Below are 12,506 nucleotides of genomic sequence, written 5' to 3' on the forward strand. Positions count from 1 at the left end.
TTCAGACGTCAGGGACCTTGGACCCGTTCTTGGAGAAGAGAATTGAGGAACTTCCTCAAGTCCACGTTTGGCACTCCGTATGTTTCTGCCTGTATCAGTGAGTTTCAATATGTCTCATGAATGTCTTTTGAGCCTGGTATCCTCTACAGCTGTCTCCACGCCAGTATTCTCCATTGTAGCAGAACATTCTCTCATCCATGTGTTCGCATCTCTCCTCAATCCGTGCAGCCAGCTTATCGGCCAGCTTCTCTTTGTGTCTCCCCTAAAGTCGACTTCACCAGGACTGGGCATGTCTGAAAGTACCTCGGAGCCTGACCAGTAAGCTGATGACAGGCAGATCTTCCACTGTCTGCCCTTTTCAGGTTCTGGAAACTGACCTGTGAACTCAGGTCTTTGGGCAGCAGCAGTATCTCGAACTTACACAGCTTCCCGGACCAAACACCTAAGCCAAGCTCCACAGAGGGCGGCAGCCCCTCCATCACACTGATCCACCCACAGAACTCTGCCCGGTTACCTAGGATCCAACAGCCACAACAAGCCTCCGCGGTAAACACCAACATTCCACCTGGAATCCAACCGCTAACTGCCATCCCCAATGGCTGCTGCATCTTGTCAGATGTTGGGGGAGGGGCTGCATCCGAAGAGAGGTTCCTAAGGTAAATGTGATTCTACCCACTAGCGTCCCATGGGCCTTTTCTTCTTCCCTCTTTCCTTTTGTTCAGAGCTCTATGCACCGTACCAATGGAGGGAAGTGTGTCCCTTTTCAGTTGATGGTTTCACACGTCTTTAAACTTTCTAACAGTTCACAGTACACAGGGACCCACTAAAGGAGACTTATGTTTCCTATAATATCCGTACACCCGGATACATATGCGTCGCCTGATTTCCGCTGAATCTCCCGCACTCTCAGGACATGGATCCATTGGATTCATGGGGGCTGAAATTCCAAGAAATGAAACCAACCCCAATGTGCACTTTGCTGTCGGTCTCTTTTGCACTTAGTACACTTTGGCAGAGCTACTTGCCTTGTTATAGGCTTCTTACATTTTTCTCTACGTAGCCTAGAATATGGCCTTCCTTCGTCCTGTTTGGAAGACATACAAGTCTACATCACGTACTAGGAAACCATTTGATTCCAAATCGGCATTAGTGTTAGGTCACGATATGCTCTTATGAATCAAAATTTACGAATATGAATCCACGCTTCTGATTTCCGAATACAAGTGTGCTGAGTACATGCAAGCCACGATACTGGGTCGATGCGTTCTGAATGACCCTTGACCTCACCTTGAGTATTTCTTTTGAATAATCATGGTTCCCTTTGTATATGTCAGCCAACCATACCATTTTGGTGCTTGTTTGTTGGTTTGATTCTCTGTTGGTCTTCTTCTCCGCTTGTTTTGCAAACACGTCAAGGCCATGCATCTCTCCTTTCGCTTCAAACAGAGTCAAATAAGCTGATTCACTTAAGAGAGTGCTTCAATCACCTATGATTTCCTGCTTCCCCTCTCCCATCTTAGGGTTTTGATGTCCTCCTTAAGTTCTTCTTCTTTCTTCTCTGCCACACATGCTCTTCTTGCATTTCCAATAATGGTTTCTTCTTTCCATTCCATCTTGCTGCTTTTCTATTCAGGGGAGTTTTCTCAACCTTTCTTTTAGAAAAACTTTTGAACTGCTGAATTCTTTTAAGATTTGCCGGTCTGTAGAATTCTCTAGCTCTGCCGTTATTTGAAATGGTGTTCATGTGGCATTGGCTACCCTAGGTGGCAGCCTTTGGCCGTTCAGAATATGGTCTGTGTCCCTGGCACTCCTCCCTGTCCTGCAATATTGCTGCCGAGATATCAGCTGAAACCCCTCTGAAGGTTTCCTTGTGACTATGTTGTTTTTCCTCCAGGTGCATTTTAATCACTCGGATATTCGTGAACTTTGTTGATTTGGAATCATACAGCTGCCGGTAGGTCTATTGGGATTCCACCCTCCTTCGGATGCTGTGTAATTCCTGAATCGCATAGATGATTCTTTCTTGGCTTTCAGCAAGTTTCAGTCTGATTTTTCTACAGATAAATTTTTCAGACAATTTTTGTTTCTTTATCTCTTGCTTTTCCATCTGGGACTCATGATTTCTATTCTTTCATGCCCTGTCTTAACCCAGGGTTCAACTGCAATATTTTCATTTGTTTGCACTTGCTTTCCTAATGTCTGCTTCTGACCGAGGTTTTTCTCTTCCCCTGTCTTCACAGACATTCACCGCGCTCCTCTGCATTATCTAGTCTGCTAAGGACTGAATTTTAGCCCTGATATTATCACAACCATTGAGTTTCCTGATATTTTTGGCTCGTGTTTAGACTTTCTCTTCCCCTTTTCTGGTATTCTGCCTTTTGTGATTCTGAGACACTGGTGTTTCTTCAGTGTTTTCCTGACCTTCATTTTCAACACTTGTTCTGGATAGCGTTTTGCAGACTAGTTGTTTGAAAGCTTATCTTTTGCGCCTTCAATATCTTTGGAACTGAAAAATGGTACTTCCTGTTTCTTTTACTGTTCTTCTTCATCTCTACTGGTCAGGTAATATCAGGTATCTAATGTAGACTTCTAGGGCTTTGTTAATTGAAAATTTTAGACTCTTGTCTCTACGCAATTCCATGGGATTTCTGTGAGGACTATTTCTCCTAGAACATTGATGCCATAACATGTACCTGTGGTCGTGTTGTTTGGTATATCTCCAATTGCTGGTGTTGCATTAGTTGGGATGAACAACCCATACTACTTCGATTAGCATAACTTCATTTTGATTATACTTATCTCACACTTCTGAAAGTGCACAGGACACTTCCTCTTGTGGAAAATGAAGCTTCTAAAAGTTCTCAGCTCTGCATTCTTCTCTATGTCATTTTGGAGTGTTTCCAAAACAGCAAACAGAGAGTGCTCTTCTGCTTTTTATTGCCACGGGAATGTCCCAATGAAATCAGTTCTTTCCAGAGCTTCTCTGTCTACAGAAACACCAGTGGAAGCATATCTATGGATGTCACATATCAGGGCCTGCTGGAATGGTCCCGCAGACCTTCCTTGTTGTCCTAGGTGCCGTACCGTGCCGGTGCCATCCAAAATGTGGCATCCGCTTTTGGGAGATAGTGCTGAAGGGAATGCTTCCTCTTCTCACGCTGTGGACTTGGACCACTCTTCCTTGTCCTCTCATCCTTGTGGCACGGGTGCACGAAGGCAACCACAGAGTTGTTGCGCATCCTGTGACTCAAACCAAACCATAATCCCAGCCCAGTTATGAATGTAGCATATCCTAAGGCTTTTCATTCTGATTTCAAATTCAAGGCCCCCTGGATCCCTCAGACCAGATGCACGATATCTCTGATTCAGCCCACACACGTGCTCTATTGGCAAAATTCCCAATTGGTCCCTGGTCCTGCAGATGTACTGAGTGTGGCCATGGGACATATCGGTAATCGCAACCGCGCGACCAGTGTGGTTGATTTATTATTGGTACACAGTTCGGTTTGCTCTCTTGATTCGACCCACCACATCCCACAACGCACTCCAGATCCCTGAGACTCAGCGTGTGCCATCATCCGTAGCTCTATGCCTCACTGACCATTGCCTCTGCTACCTCAAATTTGGCAGCTTGGATCTTGGTCTCAGAATTAACTGTGGGGATATTTTGCGCTGGTTTCTTTGAGTTCTCTCAGCCAAGCATCTGCTGTGCACTCTTGTAAATCTCAGCACATCACCTTCAAACCCATGTCTCCCTTCCGCTTGAGAGTGTGCGTCCAAGTTAAACAGAGTTTCACCCTTGTTGCTCCATCACCAGGGGTCCGAACCTGCACTGGTTTCCATTCCCTGCTTTGCATTCTCCTGCTTCCAGGTGTCCTGAGGCCTCATCCTGTCTTTGGGAGTAACAGACCTCTCTTCAGCCAGTGTCCTATGCTAAGGGCTGGGTGAGTGGATGTTTCCATTGCTCTGTACATGGGAGCGAGTGAGTGCAGGTTGCACTTCTTCTCTGCCAACTGGGCATCGATGAATCAACACTATCCAGATACATTTCACAGAAATGTGATATTTGCTTAGCTCTTTGTTTCTATACAGCCGTGGTGGGAGGGATTGTCCGAAGACAACTATTTTGACATTGTGTTGATATCCCATTTGCAGTCTTTAAGAAGTTTAACAGAACTCATTTACATGTTTTGGGAGTTATACGAAAATGGAGTTATTTTTTGAAACACACTAAATCGACCTAGAAGCCAGACTTGTCAATTTTGGTAACATTTTGTCAGCTCTACGGAAAAGCTAGACAGATAGAATGCAAACTAGCAGTCCAAACTGTTCAAGGGGTCATGTCAGCTCTTTAAGGTTGAAGCCTCTGAAACCAACAGGAACCATGAAATAACTTTTGGAAACATGGAATAACCCCCAACCATGGATACACTTGTGCATGTGGTGCCCTTTATCCCAATGACACCTACTGGCCAATGTTGGCATTTCAAGGGGTAACATCCCTCTCTAGGAAAATACAAGAGGAAACAAACCAAATATCTACATTTAGGTTTGAATCCAAAAGCACCTAGAGGCATTCTAGCTAGGAGAATCCTGCTGCAGTTATGCTAGTCTATTGAGAACCAGGTGTTTTTCTATCAGTGTTGAGAACGCTTAATCATCCGATCCTGTAGTTTAAAGCCATTTAACGCAACCAAGTCTGCACCCCCATGATATAGTGCCCCCGGGGGCTTGACTCAAGTGAAAGACGATCCACATAAGCTGTGTCTTTAATGTCATTGGCGACTTTTACAGTTCAGTTCACTTTCTGACTTGTACTATTTACCTTTACTGTCTTCAAAAACTGAAGCCTAATACAGATTCATGTTCAGTCAAAGATTCCCCTCACTTACCACACTCCCTTCACCCCAGGGAAGACATAAACACAACATTTGCTGAATCTAGCGGAAGGACATCGTTTCTAGGTGTGAGCTATGTATTCAATTTTATCTATTTCAGCCGAGACTATTTGACCTTTAAGGTGTTCACTGTTGTTCACAGAGAGTGAAGCTGGAGGAACTCTGATTCTAGGAGGGGCTTGCTCTTCTCGTAATGGCTTCATTGCAGCTCAGGTACTGATCCTTCAAAATGGATGCCTGAGTGGAGGGGAGGGAAGGGCAAGTGCTCACTAGCTAGGCCCAAACCTGGGAAAAGGCTTACCTGGGCTTGTTGAATTTTGGTCTGAATGGCTTGGGAATGCCCCTTGGGACGTGTGGATTCTCACGACCTCTTCCAAGAACAGGAGCGTTTTGATCATCTCTGCCATTTCTTCTCCTTCAGACGTCAGGGACCTTGGATCCGTTCTTGGAGAAGAGAATTGAGGAACTTCCTCAAGTTCACGTTGGCACTCCGTATGTTTCTGCCGTATGTATCAGTGAGTTTCAATATGTCTCATGAATGTCTTTTGAGCCTGGTATCCTCTACAGCTGTCTCCACGCCAGTATTCTCCATTGTAGCAGAACATCTCTCATCCATGTGTTCGCATCTCTCCTCAATCCGTGCAGCCAGCTTATCGGCCAGCTTCTCTTCGTGTCTCCCCTAAAGTCGACTTCACCAGGACTGGGCAAGTCTGAAAGTACCTCGGAGCCTGACCAGTAAGCTGATGACAGGCAGATCTTCCACTGTCTGCCCTTTCAGGTTCTGGAAACTGACCTGTGAACTCAGGTCTTTGGGCAGCAGCAGTATCTCGAACTTACACAGCTTCCCGGACCAAACACCTAAGCCAAGCTCCACAGAGGGCGGCAGCCCCTCCATCACACTGATCCACCCACAGAACTCTGCCCGGTTACCTAGGATCCAACAGCCACAACAAGCCTCGCGGTAAACACCAACATTCCACCTGGAATCCAACCGCTAACTGCCATCCCCAATGGTTGCTGCATCTTGTCAGTGTTGGGGGAGGGGCTGCATCCGAAGAGAGGTTCCTAAGGTAAATGTGATTCTACCCACTAGCGTCCCATGGGCCTTTCTTCTTCCCTCTTTCCTTTTGTTCAGAGCTCTATGCACCGTACCAATGGAGGGAAGTGTGTCCCTTTTCAGTTGATGGTTTCACACGTCTTTAAACTTTCTAACCGTTCACAGTACACAGGGACCCACTAAAGGAGACTTATTTTCCTATAATATCCGTACACCCGGAATACATATGCGTCGCCTGATTTCTGCTGAAACACCCACACTCTCAGGACATGGATCCATTGGATTCATGGGGGCTGAAATTCCAAGAAATGAAACCAACCCCAATGTGCACTTTGCTGTCGGTCTCTTTTGCACTTAGTACACTTTGGCAGAGCTACTTGCCTTTGTTATAGGCTTCTTACATTTCTTCTCTACGTAGCCTAGAATATGGCCTTCCTTCGTCCTGTTGGAAGACATACAAGTCTACATCACGGACTAGGAAACCATTTGATTCCAAATCGGCATTAGTGTTAGGTCACGATATGCTCTTATGAATCAAAATTTACGAATATGAATGCACGCTTCTGATTTCCGAATACAAGTGTGCTGAGTACATGCAAGCCACGATACTGGGTCGATGCGTTCTGAATGACCCTTGACCTCACCTTGAGTATTTTCTTTTGAATAATCATGGTTCCCTTTGTATGTGTCAGCCAACCATAACATTTTGGTGCTTGTTTGTTGGTTTGATTTTTGTTGGTCTTCTTCTCGCTTGATTTGCAAACACGTCAGGCCATGCATCTCTCCTTTCGCTTCAAACAGAGTCAAATAAGCTGATTCACTTAAGAGAGTGCTTCCAATCACCTATGATTTCCTGCTTCCCTCTCCCTTCTTTAGGGTTTTGATGTCCTCTTAAGTTATTCTTCTTTCTTCTCTGCCACACATGCTCTTCTTGCATTTCCAATAATGGTTTCTTCTTTCCATTCCATCTTGCTGCTTTTCTATTCAGGGGAGTTTTCTCAACCTTTCTTTTAGAAAAACTTTTGAACTGCTGAATTCTTTTAAGATTTGCCGGTCTGTAGAATTCTCTAGCTCTGCCGTTATTTGAAATGGTGTTCATGTGGCATAGGCTACCCTAGGTGGCAGCATTTGGCCATTCAGGATATGGTCTGTGTCCTGGCACTCCTCCCTGTCCTGCAATATTGCTGCCGAGATATCAGCTGAAACCCCTCTGGAGGTTTCCTTGTGACTATGTTGTTTCCTCCAGGTGCATTTTAAATCACTCGGATATTCGTGAACTTTGTTGATTTGAATCATACAGCTGCTGGTAGGTCTATTGGGATTCCACCTCCTTCGGATGCTGTGTAATTCCTGAATTCGCATAGATGATTCTTTCTTGGCTTTCAGCAAGTTTCAGTCAGATTTTTCTACAGATAAATTTTCAGACATTTTCTGTTTCTTTATCTCTTGCTTTTCCATCTGGGACTCATGATTTCTATTCTTTCATGCCCTGTCTTAACCCAGGGTTCAACTGCAATGTTTTCATTTGTTTGCACTTGCTTTCCTATGTCTGCTTCTGACCGAGGTTTTTCTCTTCCCCTGTCTTCACAGTCATTCACGCGTCCCTCTGCATTATCTAGTCTGCTAAGGACTGAATTTTAGCCCTGATATTATCACAACCATTGAGTTTCCTGATATTTTTGGCTCGTGTTTAGACTTTCTCTTCCCCTTTTCTGGTATTCTGCCTTTTGTGATTCTGAGACACTGGTGTTCTTCAGTGTTTTCCTGACCTTCATTTTCAACACTTTTTCTGGATATCGTTTTGCAGACTAGTTGTTTGAAAGCTTATCTTTTGCGCCTTCAATATCTTTGGAACTGAAAATGGTACTTCCTGTTTCTTTTACTGTTCTTCTTCATCTCTACTGGTCAGGTAATATCAGGTATCTAATGTAGACTTCTAGGGCTTTGTTAATTGAAAATTTTAGACTCTTGTCTCTACGCAATTCCATGGGATTTCTGTGAGGACAATTTCTCCTAGACATTGATGCCATAACCTGTACCTGTGTGTGTTGTTTGGTATATCTCCAGTTGCTGGTGTTGCATTAGTTGGGATGAACAACCCATACTACTTCGATTAGCATAACTTCATTTTGATTATACTTATCTCACACTTCTGAAAGTGCACAGGACACTTCCTCTTGTGGAAATGAAGCTTCTAAAAGTTCTCAGATCTGCATTCTTCTCTATGTCATTTTGGAGTGTTTCCAAAACAGCAAACTGAGAGTGCTCTTCTGCTTTTTATTGCCACGGGAATGTCCCAATGAAATCAGTTCTTTCCAGAGCTTCTCTGTCTACAGAAACACCAGTGGAAGCATATCTATGGATGTCACATATCAGGGCCTGCTGGAATGATCCCGCAGACCTTCCTTGTTGTCCTAGGTGCCGTACCGTGCCGGTGCCATCCAAAATGTAGCATCCGCTTTTGGGAGATAGTGCTGAAGGGAATGCTTCCTCTTCTCACGCTGTGGACTTGGACCACTCTTCCTTGTCCTCTCATCCTTGTGGCACGGGTGCACGAAGGCAACCACAGAGTTGTTGCGCATCCTGTGACTCAAACCAAACCATAATCCCAGCCCAGGTTATGAATGTAGCATATCCTAAGGCTTTTCATTCTGATTTCAAATTCAAGGCCCCCTGGATCCCTCAGACCAGATGCACGATATCTCTGATTCAGCCCCACACGTGCTCTATTGGCAAAATTCCCAATTGGTCCCTGGTCCTGCAGATGTACTGGGTGTGGCCATGGGACATATCGGTAATCGCAACCGCGCGACCAGTGTGGTTGATTTATTATTGGTACACAGTTCGGTTTGCTCTCTTGATTCGACCCACCACATCCCACAACGCACTCCAGATCCCTGAGACTCAGCGTGTGCCATCATCCGTAGCTCTATGCCTCACTGACCATTGCCTCTGCTACCTCAAATTTGGCAGCTTGGATCTTGGTCTCAGAATTAACTGTGGGGATATTTTGCGCTGGTTTCTTTGAGTTCTCTCAGCCAAGCATCTGCTGTGCACTCTTGTAAATCTCAGCACATCACCTTCAAACCCATGTCTCCCGTCCGCTTGAGAGTGTGCGTCCAAGTTAAACAGAGTTTCACCCTTGTTGCTCCATCACCAGGGGTCCGAACCTGCACTGGTTTCCATTCCCTGCTTTGCATTCTCCTGCTTCCAGGTGTCCTGAGGCCTCATCCTGTCTTTGGGAGTAACAGACCTCTCTTCGGCCAGTGTCCTATGCTAAGGGCTGGGTGAGTGGATGTTTCCATTGCTCTGTACATGGGAGCGAGTGAGTGCAGGTTGCACTTCTTCTCTGCCAACTGGGCATCGATGAATCAACACTATCCAGATACATTTCACAGCAATGTGATATTTGCTTAGCTCTTTGTTTCTATACAGCCGTGGTGGGAGGGATTGTCCGAAGACAACTATTTTGACATTGTGTTGATATCCCATTTGCAGTCTTTAAGAAGTTTAACAGAACTCATTTACATGTTTTGGGAGTTATACGAAAATGGAGTTATTTTTTGAAACACACTAAATCGACCTAGAAGCCAGACTTGTCAATTTTGGTAACATTTTGTCAGCTCTACGGAAAAGCTAGACAGATAGAATGCAAACTAGCAGTCCAAACTGTTCAAGGGGTCATGTCAGCTCTTTAAGGTTGAAGCCTCCGAAACCAACAGGAACCATGAAATAACTGTTGGAAACATGGAATAACCCCCAACCTTGGATACACTTGTGCATGTGGTGCCCTTTATCCCAATGACACCTACTGGCCAATGTTGGCATTCCAAGGGGTAACATCCGTCTCTAGGAAAATACAAGAGGAAACAAACCAAATATATACATTTAGGTTTGAATCCAAAAGCACCTAGAGGCATTCTAGCTAGGAGAATCCTGCTGCAGTTATGCTAGTCTATTGAGAACCAGGTGTTTTTCTATCAGTGTTGAGAACGCTTAATCATCCGATCCTGTAGTTTAAAGCCATTTAACGCAACCAAGTCTGCACCCCCATGATATAGTGCCCCCGGGGGCTTGACTCAAGTGAAAGACGATCCACATAAGCTGTGTCTTTAATGTCATTGGCGACTTTTACAGTTCAGTTCACTTTCTGACTTGTACTATTTACCTTTACTGTCTTCAAAAACTGAAGCCTAATACAGATTCATGTTCAGTCAAAGATTCCCCTCACTTACCACACTCCCTTCACCCCAGGGAAGACATAAACACAACATCTGCTGAATCTAGCGGAAGGACATCGTTTCTAGGTGTGAGCTATGTATTCAATTTTATCTATTTCAGCCGAGACTATTTGACCTTTAAGGTGTTCACTGTTGTTCACAGAGAGTGAAGCTGGAGGAACTCTGATTCTAGGAGGGGCTTGCTCTTCTCGTAATGGCTTCATTGCAGCTCAGGTACTGATCCTTCAAAATGGATGCCTCAGAGGAGGGGAGGGAAGGGCAAGTGCTCACTAGCTAGGCCCAAACCTGGGAAAAGGCTTACCTGGGCTTGTTGAATTTTGGTCTGAATGGCTTGGGAATGCCCCTTGGGACGTGTGGATTCTCACGACCTCTTCCAAGAACAGGAGCGTTTTGATCATCTCTGCCATTTCTTCTCCTTCAGACGTCAGGGACCTTGGACCCGTTCTTGGAGAAGAGAATTGAGGAACTTCCTCAAGTCCACGTTGGCACTCCGTATGTTTCTGCCTGTATCAGTGAGTTTCAATATGTCTCATGAATGTCTTTTGAGCCTGGTATCCTCTACAGCTGTCTCCACGCCAGTATTCTCCATTGTAGCAGAACATCTCTCATCCATGTGTTCGCATCTCTCCTCAATCCGTGCAGCCAGCTTATCGGCCAGCTTCTCTTCGTGTCTCCCCTAAAGTCGACTTCACCAGGACTGGGCAAGTCTGAAAGTACCTCGGAGCCTGACCAGTAAGCTGATGACAGGCAGATCTTCCACTGTCTGCCCTTTCAGGTTCTGGAAACTGACCTGTGAACTCAGGTCTTTGGGCAGCAGCAGTATCTCGAACTTACACAGCTTCCCGGACCAAACACCTAAGCCAAGCTCCACAGAGGGCGGCAGCCCCTCCATCACACTGATCCACCCACAGAACTCTGCCCGGTTACCTAGGATCCAACAGCCACAACAAGCCTCGCGGTAAACACCAACATTCCACCTGGAATCCAACCGCTAACTGCCATCCCCAATGGCTGCTGCATCTTGTCAGTGTTGGGGGAGGGGCTGCATCCGAAGAGAGGTTCCTAAGGTAAATGTGATTCTACCCACTAGCGTCCCATGGGCCTTTCTTCTTCCCTCTTTCCTTTTGTTCAGAGCTCTATGCACCGTACCAATGGAGGGAAGTGTGTCCCTTTTCAGTTGATGGTTTCACACGTCTTTAAACTTTCTAACAGTTCACAGTACACAGGGACCCACTAAAGGAGACTTATGTTCCTATAATATCCGTACACCCGGAATACATATGCGTCGCCTGATTTCTGCTGAATCTCCCGCACTCTCAGGACATGGATCCATTGGATTCATGGGGGCTGAAATTCCAAGAAATGAAACCAACCCCAATGTGCACTTTGCTGTCGGTCTCTTTTGCACTTAGTACACTTTGGCAGAGCTACTTGCCTTTGTTATAGGCTTCTTACATTTTTCTCTACGTAGCCTAGAATATGGCCTTCCTTCGTCCTGTTGGAAGACATACAAGTCTACATCACGTACTAGGAAACCATTTGATTCCAAATCGGCATTAGTGTTAGGTCACGATATGCTCTTATGAATCAAAATTTACGAATATGAATCCACGCTTCTGATTTCCGAATACAAGTGTGCTGAGTACATGCAAGCCACGATACTGGGTCGATGCGTTCTGAATGACCCTTGACCTCACCTTGAGTATTTTCTTTTGAATAATCATGGTTCCCTTTGTATATGTCAGCCAACCATACCATTTTGGTGCTTGTTTGTTGGTTTGATTCTCTGTTGGTCTTCTTCTCGCTTGTTTTGCAAACACGTCAGGCCATGCATCTCTCCTTTCGCTTCAAACAGAGTCAAATAAGCTGATTCACTTAAGAGAGTGCTTCCAATCACCTATGATTTCCTGCTTCCCTCTCCCATCTTTAGGGTTTTGATGTCCTCCTTAAGTTCTTCTTCTTTCTTCTCTGCCACACATGCTCTTCTTGCATTTCCAATAATGGTTTCTTCTTTCCATTCCATCTTGCTGCTTTTCTATTCAGGGGAGTTTTCTCAACCTTTCTTTTAGAAAAACTTTTGAACTGCTGAATTCTTTTAAGATTTGCCGGTCTGTAGAATTCTCTAGCTCTGCCGTTATTTGAAATGGTGTTCATGTGGCATAGGCTACCCTAGGTGGCAGCCTTTGGCCGTTCAGAATATGGTCTGTGTCCTGGCACTCCTCCCTGTCCTGCAATATTGCTGCCGAGATATCAGCTGAAACCCCTCTGAAGGTTTCCTTGTGACTATGTTGTTTCCTCCAGGTGCATTTT

The 12,506-nt window shown here is 45.1% G+C and overlaps 1 long non-coding RNA gene across 1 annotated transcript; it reads left to right on the plus strand.

Annotated features, from left to right (window-relative positions):
* Positions 1-2,921: 2,921 nt before the first annotated feature.
* Positions 2,922-12,174, plus strand: LOC140695597 (uncharacterized). Its single transcript, XR_012071248.1, has 6 exons — positions 2,922-3,944; positions 5,041-5,111; positions 5,320-5,968; positions 9,170-9,242; positions 10,339-10,409; positions 10,618-12,174. It is a non-coding gene; the product is annotated as an uncharacterized lncRNA (long non-coding RNA).
* The last annotated feature ends 332 nt before the right edge of the window (positions 12,175-12,506 follow it).

The sequence above is a fragment of the Vicugna pacos genome, unplaced genomic scaffold (assembly GCF_048564905.1).
Source record: "Vicugna pacos unplaced genomic scaffold, VicPac4 scaffold_503, whole genome shotgun sequence".
In the NCBI taxonomy this organism is placed as follows: domain Eukaryota; kingdom Metazoa; phylum Chordata; class Mammalia; order Artiodactyla; family Camelidae; genus Vicugna; species Vicugna pacos.